At 38.2% G+C, this 11,042-nt stretch overlaps 1 pseudogene; it reads right to left on the reverse strand.

Moving 5' to 3' along the window:
* Positions 1–9,923, reverse strand: part of LOC115853311 (zinc finger CCHC domain-containing protein 10 pseudogene) — a 52,656-nt pseudogene extending 42,733 nt beyond the window's left edge.
* Positions 9,924–11,042: the final 1,119 nt, after the last annotated feature.

Raw genomic sequence — 11,042 nt, forward strand, 5'->3', positions numbered from 1 at the left:
AACAGAAGAGACTTACAAATAGTCCATGACCAGTTGGCAAATTAGCCTTTCACATGGTAGAGTATCAGGAAATATTTGTCAGGGAGAAGAAAGAAGGATGATCAGGAAGGAAAGGTGGAGAAAAACTGGTGAAGAAGGTAAATGATGAGATTACAGTGCTTATTCCCATCCTTCAGGGTGGGGGTGGTCAGGCTCCATGGAAAAAGCAGGGCTTGAGCATTATCTTTTTTTAAATTTTTGGCTGCGTTGGGTCTTCGTTGCTGTGCGTGGGCTTTCTCGGGCTTTCTCTAGTTGTGGCAAGCGGGGGCTACTCTTTGTTACAATGCGCGGCCTTCTTATTGCGGTGGCTTCTTTTATTGCAGAGCACGGGCTCTAGGCACGCAGGCTTCAGTAGTTGTGGCACATGGGCTCAGTAGTTGTGGCTCACGGGCTCAGTAGTTGTGGTGCACAGACTTAGTTGCTCCGTGGCATGTGGGATCTCCCTGGACCAGGGCTCAAACCTGTGTTCCCTGCATTGGCAGGCGGATTCTTAACCACTGTGCCACCAGGGAAGTCCCGAAAGTAAGCTCTTTTACCTGTCTCTTTTAGTTTGTGGTGAAAATTACCTTCATAACTCTAAATGATATACATCTACCCCTATTTCTTTCTTTTTTTTTTTTTTTTGCGGTATGTGGGCCTCTCACTGTTGTGGCCTCTTCCGTTGCAGAGCACAGACTCCAGACGCGCAGGCTCAACGGCCATGGCTCACGGGCCCAGCCGCTCCGCGGCATGTGGGATCTTCCCGGACCAGGGCACGAACCCGTGTCCCCTGCATCGGCAGGCGGACTCTCAACCACTGCGCCACCAGGGAAGCCCTACCCATTGTTTAATTTCAAAATTCATTTCCATCCTTTCTGGCTTTCAGACAATTTTTGAAATTTTTTTCATTGATAACAGCTTTTCCCAGTCATCTTGTTCTCTCAGATGCTATGGGTATATTCTTTTTGTATTTTATCTTACCCCACCTCAGCCTGCTGCCATTGGAGGTTGAAAAAGATGAAAGGTAAACAGGGATGCCAATCATAATGTCTTCTGTTTCTCACAGACATCACATGTTTTAGAATCTCAAATTAAAGAATCTCTTAGTTCCAAGAGGAAAATCAATATGAAGGGTAAGAATTAGAGGCTGCTACTTGAGGAGCCAAGGGGTAGGAAGGCTGTGAACACATAGTGGTGATGTGCTAGTGATCATATTTCTCAGCCTTGTGAAGGGGAGCTGGCCAGGCTGATTTTTGATCAAGGAAATACACTTGTGGTATTTTTCTAATCCTGTACTCCTGTCCTTTCAACTGCATCTGTTTCAGTGTTTGCTCTATCAGTGCTTCTGCACATTAGGTTTCCTGACTCAATGTCTTGAAGAGGAATATTTTCTTTCACATCTCTCTTCATGATGTCTCCACGAAAGAATTTATCCAGAGTTTTTGTTTTATCACCATCAACGTCATTGTTATTATTACTTAAAGGGTTGGATGTTACTGATTCCTATTTCTAACTCCTCAAAATCCCTTTGGATTTTTAATCTGCAATTCCCAGTGTTTGCCAGTTCAGTACCAGCTGCAAATTAGTTAATGTGCAGTTTAGCCTTTCTTTGAAATCAGTAATTAAGATGTAAAGTAAGACTGAGCCCAGTACTAATTCCCTGGGCTTCCCACTGGGACCCCTCCTGAGCTCAATAACTCTTTTACCACCACCTCTGGTTCATCATCTTCCAGCCAAGGCTCAAGCCATTTCACTAGGTATATAATTAAGTTGATTTATGAGGGTCGGTAGATTAATTTTATTTTGTAAATGTTGTCTGATACATATATTTATTTTTCTGAGCTTCATATTTACTTATGTTGAAATATTATAGCCAAAGAAGGAAGCATATTTTCAGCCAGGCTAATAAGCCTGATATTTTCTGATAGACAGTCACTTAGTCTGGAGATATACATAGATGGTCTCTTAATGTTATTAGTTCTATCATCTATCTGCAGACAAAGTTCAGCCTCTAGAAAAAAATTACAATTCAATGATCTTTTTTTCTTCTATCTTAATTATTTTTTATACCTTTTCAGTTTTCTAGTATCTTTCCACTTCTTTAGGATAAAGACAATGAAACAAAGTATCTCTATTTTGGTAAATTTATTCACTTGATTCCCTGATCAACCATAGAAGAATCTTTTGTTTTCGGGTCTTAGGCATCTTCTATTAGCTGCCAATTATCTATGTCTCAGACTGACATTCAAATAATTAAATATTCAGGTGCACTGATCTTGCCACCAAGGGTTTTATGAGCGTTTGAGAAATTTGTTTAAGTTTAATTGGGAAATTAAGCCATGGGGCAACGTTACTGCAAAGCTATACTGCTGTGTTCTGAGTAACTAGACTAATCTAGGTCAGAAAAGCACAATAGGACACACAAACACCCAAAGAACGCAAAATCGTGCTTTTGATGACTGACAAATTTTGAGATACTTTAATTTTCCCATTCTGGGACTCTTTCTTCTTTGGGCGTGCAGACTGGGCTCTGGTTTATAACCTAAATCTTCTTAATGATTTGTAGCCCTTGCCTCTTTCCTCTGGCTCTTCGTTCTCCCTTCAGAACTTACTCAAGGATTTTATTACTTGTGTGTTTGTGAAACATACTGCTTTTCTGTCTGTAGTATCAGATAACACTCCTAGCACTCTGAGTTAGATGTTGTTTCTCTGTTTCTGGGAAACGCATACAGACAGTAAATATTTTTATTTCACTATAAATCCTTGAGAGTTTATCATGTATACAAGAGTGTGGAATGATGGATTATTTTTTTTCCCAGCTGATTCTTGACCACCTCTTGGCAGAGAAGACCAAATGAATGGCCCTTTCTCACTTCATGTTTTCCTTAAGACCTGCTTAACATTAGTGAAAATTATCAAAAAGTAAAGGAAAAAAATGGAAAAGAAGAGAGGGGAAGGGAAGGGTAGGGTAGGGAAGGGAAGGGAAGGGAAGGAAGAGAAAGCATGAGAGTATGTAAACTTATTTCTAATCTTGAACACAAACTTTCCCAGCTGTTTTCTACCATCTCTACAGTCACTAGGCTTTTAAAAAAAATTAAAACCTCCTGAATTCTCCGTCTTAGTAAGTACAGTGATTAATTGAAGACATTAAATTGCTTTAAGAGACAATTTTACACATTTAAGATTTCTGAAATCATGAACCTCGTGAGATGGATCCAGAAGTATTAAATTCATGTTTTAATGGAAGCCTCTAAATTAGGAGTTTGAGTAAAATTGAAGAGAATTTTGTCAGTGTTGTTCCAAGCTCTGCTATTCTTTGTGCATTAGGTAGCTACCTGTCTCCGTCTGATTTAATGAGCTTCTGTAATCCTGATTTTAGTCTGTTATTATTGTATTCTTGTTTTCAACTATATACTATTTTATTCTTCTCCCCGCTATTTTACATTGATAGTGACTTAGAGCAAAGCTCTACTACACCTAAAATATACTATGTCAGAATAATACACATGCTTCTTTGTTTCTCCATGCATATTATATAAACACAGCATACACATACATAGATAAAATATATTATCTTGAATATTATTTTAATCATAATAAGCTCATGTTTATTCTGTGTACATTCTCTTACTTCGTGGTTAAAAAAATCATCTTGCAATCGCTTATTTTTCAGATAATATGATAAACCAGATTAGCAACATGGGGATAAGAGTGTTCTTAATAAGTAGCTAGAATTTATTTACCTGATGAATAATCATTATTTTCTACCTCTAGCTGTATCAAATGGCTTCAGGCACAGAGCTATGACTGTAAAGACTTTTTGCCCATGATGTCGAATTACATTATGATCCTACACGTATCCTAGATGGATATGACATGAAAATGACATTCTTTTAAAGCTATGGGGCAACTTAGAAATAAACTACCCTTTCAACTAGGAGGTAAGATAAGTGAAGTTCAGGAAGTAAATTCCTCAGCCGAGGTAATACAGAGTGCTTGAAGCAGCTACAGAACTGGAAGAAACTAGAACTAGAGCTGGTCAGATTGCTTTTCCGTTCTCCCTCCATAAAGATGACTACTTCCTATGAGTATGATAGAACCACTGAAGGAAATACATGCTTGTCTTTTAAGAGGAAATACCTATGGGTCTTGCCAGCCCCAAAGTAAAATCTCAGGAAATGTACACGAAGAAATAAATCCATATGCTACTTGTGAATTATCAAATAATAGGGAGGTTGATAATTATTGAAAGTCTTTGGCTATAGCTCAGAGAGAAATGATCAGAGTACAAGCTACAGAAGTAAATATCCTGGATTAATCTGTTTGATATTAAAATCAGCTCTAAAGAATCCACTATTTTAATATGCAAACAACTTAAAACATGAAAACTGGTTTTAAATGTGTTCATTCTTTTCATTATATAAAACATTTTTTCTAAAAATTCTTCAAATCTGGGAATTGTGTTTTAATTAATAACTTGTTCTGCTATTAAATATGTGCAATTGGGACTTCCCTGGTGGCGCAGCGGTAAAGAATCCACCTGTCAAGGCAGGGGACATGGGTTCAAGCCCTGGTCCGGGAAGATCCCACAAGCTGCGGAGCAACTAAGCCCATGCGCCACAACTACTGAGCCTGTGCTCTAGAGCCCATGAGCCACAGCTACGGAGCCCGCGTGCCACAACTACTGAAGCCAGCGTGCCTAGAGCCCGTGCTCCACAACAAGAGAAGTCACTGCAGTGACAAGCCCGCACACCACAAGGAAGAGTAGCCCCTGCTCACCACAACTAGAGAAAGCCCGCAATCAACAATGAAGACCCAACATAGCCAAATTTAAAAAATTAATTAATTAAAAAATATGTACAATTAATTATGGAAGAAGTCCAGCATCATGGACACCATTAGATGGCAGTATGACACAAAACTATTATTTCCATTGAAAGTTTACAGCACAGTTCACATATTCATCTGCACTGCATTGACAGTAAGTTTTTAAGTTTAAAAAAAATGAAATGCAGATTGGAGATTCTGATGCAAGAGAATGAGACAACTCAGAGGGAAAGTAAAAAGACTGAGAAAGAGCAATAGGAACATGAAAGCTGATGACAGGGAAAATATATATTCCAGGAAGGCAAACGGGACCTCTGTCTACCATGCTGCCTCCATGACCATGTGATGCAAATATTGCAAAGTTTGGTAAATTCTTTTGGACAAAATTTTTATATTGAAAAATAAAGGAAAGGAAAGTCATTTAATTCCTCTGAGACATTCTAACTTCAAAATAAAAAGCAACTCATATTCCATCTATCATTAAGTGTGTCGGGATCAAAAATTTTGAGTTCCTAAGAGTTGGGTATTTACCTGAGTATAATTTTGTATACTAATAATTTAGCATATAAGAGAGAAATTTTTTAAAGAAAAAACTTAAGTTTAATAAATCTGTTTTAAAAATAATCCAATTCTTTTTTGGAGACAGGTGTTAGCCTATACAAAATTGGACTGTAGTATATGGTATGTGACTTACTCTAAAAGTTTGACATCCCTTGTAGATGGCCTGCATTATGTGTTAACAGGAAGAAAAAAATTGAGGGAGTGACAGAAACATTTTTACATCCAAAAATTATTTTGTATAATGTACAATAAACACCATGTCTAGAGAGTATTCTTTGCTGATATAGAAATACTGTATTTCTAGGTAAGGATGTAGCAGGAAGCAAGGCTGGAAGGCTCTACTCCTGTTTTACTCGGGCAATGGTGGATATCCGTTTTGAAAGGCACAACATGACTACTCCATTTTAACACTTTTCACTCCTCTACTCCTTCCTTTGTATGGCCAGCTCCTGACATAATGAGAGAAAAGTAGCCTATTGGGACCAGCTCAATTCCGTGACATGTTTTAACAAGGCAAGCTCCTCATTAATACCAGGGGCTTTTTGGAATCCCAGTGGTACCCTCTTATAAACATAGTTTGTCCAGTACCCAGATCTGCAATAGTATATACTTTACTGCCACGGTCTTCCTTCTTCAGTTCATGCCTCATAGTACTGACTAGTCTGATTAGTATTTTAGCCCACAGTCATAGACTCTGTTAAATTGAGAGTGCTATCGTTGCTGTACATAGAGATGTTTGAAGCTAAAAATTTTCCCCACCCTTTCAGAAAAAAACACAGTAAGGAGCTGCCTTATATTCAGGGTGCGCGATTCTTTCATGCTTCAGGGCATATTGTTATCACCAGCTGTGGTCAGGGAAAAAAAAATCCCCATCTCTGTGACGTAATACAGTACAATTAGGCACATAATGTAGATTTTATGCTTTTCCCCGAAACATCTGGCATGTACTACTTTCTAAAACCAAACCTCGGAGAGCCAGGCCTCCTGTAGCATTTTAATATCAATGTGCCTTTTCACACATTAGTTATCTAATGTTTGTGCCAGTTTTTGAAAAACATACCACATCCTCAATATCATCTCTTGAATGAGTGTAAATTTAAAATGCCTGCCAGGGGGTTATGTGTTTGGGGGAGAAACTAATATCTGCCCTCATCTAAATACCAAATGAATTTTAGACTGTCATTCTAGCCCAGCATTAGCATCGGCCCTTGGGAAAACCATTGTTTATGTATTCTTTTCAGATACTAAGAATTAAGAATCAACCTATTTAAACCTTGTTGCTAATATTACCTTTGTATAACTGACATATTAGGGAAATGTGTATGGAGTTATTACTTTTGTCCAGAGAGAAAAAGTTGGCCATGAAAAGTTTTAAACAAATTATCTCCAAGTTCTCAGGAAAAAAGAATTGAGTCACTTGGGGAAAAGATAAAATGTTATACTGAAATCCTTGTGAACAGAAAACTTTCTCACTGAGATTCAGGAACTCTTCAAGTCAGGGCAGTGGGTGTGAAAGTAACTGCCTTAGCAAGGTAGCAAAGTGTACTTTACCTGTTACGCCATCTTCACAGGATTCCATCTTCCTGTAAAATCCACCTCAGAACCAACCAAAAATAAAAAGAAACACAGGTTACGCAAAAGTAAAACCAAGAATAAAATGAGAGAAGAAAAGTTTATGTGATCCATATAGTCTGAGGATTTAATAATATAGTAAAATGTTGATAAAACATTTACAAATGTACCTGCAAAATGGCTTGTATTGGTTTATAAAGAATGTTAGTTGGCATTTAGTCGTTTCCATGAATCACGTTGAAATTTTAAAAAGAAGATGATGAAATTGTTTGAACCAAGTACAACGTAAACGAACTCTAAAACGTTAGAAAATTAAAACAAAAATGTTATACATTGCATAGACAACTATCCACATGCCCAGATAATAGCTTTAAGATTTATTGTTAATAAATTTAATGGAGAGATTAATAAGTTTAATTAAAGAGATACTTATTTTAACATTAGAATGTTGCCATTAGAATGTTGCTATTTTGGTAGAGGTATTGCAAAGAATTTAGGAAATTGTTCTTGAACTCTCAGGGCCTTGGTTTTCTCATTTATAAAAGTTGGTTACAGTGAGATGGTTTTTAAGATACTTTCCAGCTCTAAAAAAATTGAGTTCATGGATTTTAATGTAATTCTGTATGATTGTGTGGTGAACGACTTGCTTTAGAAGAATATTGAGTTCATTATTTATACATTTTGGTACTCTCACACCCTAGTGGTTCTTAATAAAGGTCAAAAAACATTGGTCACAACACCATAATATAAAACATGTTAGAAACAGATGGCAGCACTGGATATGTCTAAGTAGAAAGACAGATGGAGCAGGACTTAGATTCTGACCCTGGAAGCTTGGAAGGGGTTGAATGACATGACTTATTTTTTTTCCTCTAATTTAAGAAGTAATTTGGTGTAAGGACAAAGAGACCACTTCAACTATATGAAACAACATATAGACAGGGAAAGAATTGAGTTCCAGCAATGTGGTAGACTGACCTAATATGAACTACTTCCCCTTAACGAAAACTCACAATGCTGCATAAAATATACCAGTATTGTTTTAGTAAAAATACAAAAATGGGTTAGAAAGAAAGACAAGAAAAGTCCTAGCTGCAGAGTTAAGGAGAGTAACCATAGGCAAGTGTAAGCATATAAATGAAGACTCTGGTCCTTGGGACACTGACAAGCAAATATAGATCCGTGAAATCAAATACAGAAGCATGGAAGGTAAAACCAGCAGCCTGGGAGGGCTGCCTCTTTCTTAAAGAAGAGCCTGGGAAGAGTCAAGAATGCTTATCTCTGAAAGAAGATATAAATGTCCCATGAGAAATAAAACTCTCAAATACAGAGTCCAAACTTATACATCCATGTTGTGTACGATTCCCAAGTAGAGAAGTTAGTGGAAGATCTAGTCCTAGACTAACAAAATCTCTGGGGCATTCTCTGTGAACAAACACAGGGATTCTTCCATAATGCAGAGTGTACAAGACCTCCAAAGGAAAAACAAACAAACTACGAAAAAACTACGGCGGCAGTAATAAAATACTAACTGAAGATGAGCTCACAATAAAATTATAAACTACATAAGGAAATGGTAACCATAAGGGAAAGTCAGCAGAAACACAAAACAAGAAGCACCTCAACAAAACACAATCAAAAGTTTAATACAAAATACGTGTACGTCAACAATATTTAGATCAGATGTTTGGCTTCTTGGATGGATGGATGCGGTCTTGGATGTCACCTCTTCCAAATTAGAGCCTTCAGGGGCCTCTCTTACCCCCAGGGTTATAAATAAACTGGTATTTATTTTATAACAAGAAAAAGATCGTGAAGTTTTCTATTTTGCAGCATTCACCATACTGATTCTTGGGGAAATCTTTCAAGTTGCTCTCAGGTTAATGGTAACACAAATGTAAAAAATTCCTGATGAATCTATGTTTATTTGAAATGCTGTGAACACTTCTAATATTTTGGTTTTTCCTGAAATTCTATTTTTATTCTTGAATAAGCCTTCCATCGCTTGCTTTTTTTTTTTCCTCTCCCTCCCATCCTTCCTATCCCCCCCTCCCCCTTTCATTGCTTGCTTTTTTGATCAATATTCTGGAAATACTTTTGTAATCATGGAAATCATTATTTTCCCAGCTTGATAGTATATCCCAAAGATCTCTATACCTGGTCTCTAATGGCAATATAGAGGGTATGGCAGGCTCAATTATGAAATGATATTTTTATTAGTACATTGTCTTAATTTGATGATTAAAATATGACACTTCATTAATATCAGGGTTTTCAGACATTAGTACGTTAGAAAGCAAAGAGTGTGGTGTTAGAGGTAGCCATAGATCTTCCCTGTATGTCCGTAGAAAAACAAATAACCTTTCTTTTTCTTCAAAAATATCTGCATGGAGCCCAGAGGGGGGCACACTCAGCTCTCGGTGAAAGGAGGGGGCAGGGCTAACCAGGGGCTGCCTTCAAAGATGGTTGAAACGCAGGAGGATTTTCATCACAGGTTTTTGGCATTGGAAGGTCTTTGAAGATTTTGGGATTTTCGCTTAACAGGTGGTCTCCGAGCCTGCTGCAGTCTGCTGATCTGAAGCCACACAGCTCTGCAGGACTCCTACTTGCTTGGTTTTCTGGAGGTAAGGCCCCAGGAACCTCTCCCTGCTTTTATCCAATGATTATTTTCTTATGGGAGGGTTACGGTTTCCCTTCCCCACCTACTACCAACTGCCCCTCAATCGGACAGGGAAAGCCCCGAAGGAAAAGCGGTAGCATGGGAAGTGCCCACTAGATGGCAGAATTGATTAAGCAGATAACGTGTTAAGGCTGTGATCTCAGAACAAAAACAGGATGGGAAAGGAGTCCCAGTATGGCTTCTAACCCGCCCACGGGTGCTGAGCTAATTATGGCCGGACTGCTTTTACCTTCCAAAAAGGAAGTGGCACTTTAGAGAGGGACATCGTCGTGGCTGCCAGTTAGCGGTGTTAAACGCTGTGGTGCTGCCCATGAGGGTAAGAGAGGCCCCTGAAGGCTCAGATTTGGAAGAGGTGACGTCCAAGACCGCATCCATCCATCCAAGAAGCCAAACACCTGTTGTTGAAGTTCCCAAGGAAGATACTGAGAACATCTCTTATTTTGAGAGAATGTATTGTCTACAAACTCGAAATTCTGTTTCAAATTGTCCCAACCGAAGCAACAGAAAGGAGACATTATCTCTTCAGTTAACAGCTCGGATGTACACTGGCACTTTTTGCATTGCTCTGTCAGCATCCATTAGCTTGACAGAGTACCTCAAGACTGAAACATACATTATGGAAAACTGTGTAAGAATTCAGCATTGGGAATGCAGGCTGAATTTTGTTCAGCTCTAATTTGGCCTCATCTCACATCCACCCACTTATATTGGCTTGCTACCTGTAGCCAGTTTCATTTAACAGCAGTTTTATGCTACTTAGAAGGCACACAGAGTGCTTTAGGGCCTGAAGTTTAGACCCATTCCCATCTATGACTCTCTGTTTTCACCAATAGCTTTTGCGTCAACAGCCCTGGGATTCCTAGTGATGAAGAAACTCTTATAAAATGTTACTGAATGCTTACTATCAGGAATGGGCCTCCATTACCTCATTTAATCTTTTCAGCAAACCTAGAACCCAGATGTTTTTATTACCAGCTCTGATTTGGGGGATTTTTGGATGAAGGAACTGAAGCATAGAGCAGTTGATAAATAAAATAAAATAAAATAAATAAAAGGGATTTCCTTCTGCAATGTGTAAATTTTATTCCTTTCTTAGTTGAATTTGAACACGATAGACATTATACCTCTATTTAATGGCTGTGTATAGGATCAATTTTAATTTTCCCTTATCTGTAAATAAACAGTCACCGAACCTTATGCTTGTTCTGAATAATGGCTGGTGTACGCTGTGGGGTCTCAATTATTTTAATTAATTGGGATCTAGAACATAGAGCTTATGTTTTCTGGACAAGTGTGGAATGATGTGTTAGACTCTATACATACAAAGCTGAGGGAAGAAAATGAAACTTGGACATGAGTGGTTATGTGAACCCAGCCTAACAAT

The sequence above is a fragment of the Globicephala melas genome, chromosome 18 (genome assembly GCF_963455315.2).
Source record: "Globicephala melas chromosome 18, mGloMel1.2, whole genome shotgun sequence".
Taxonomy (NCBI): Eukaryota; Metazoa; Chordata; class Mammalia; order Artiodactyla; family Delphinidae; genus Globicephala; species Globicephala melas.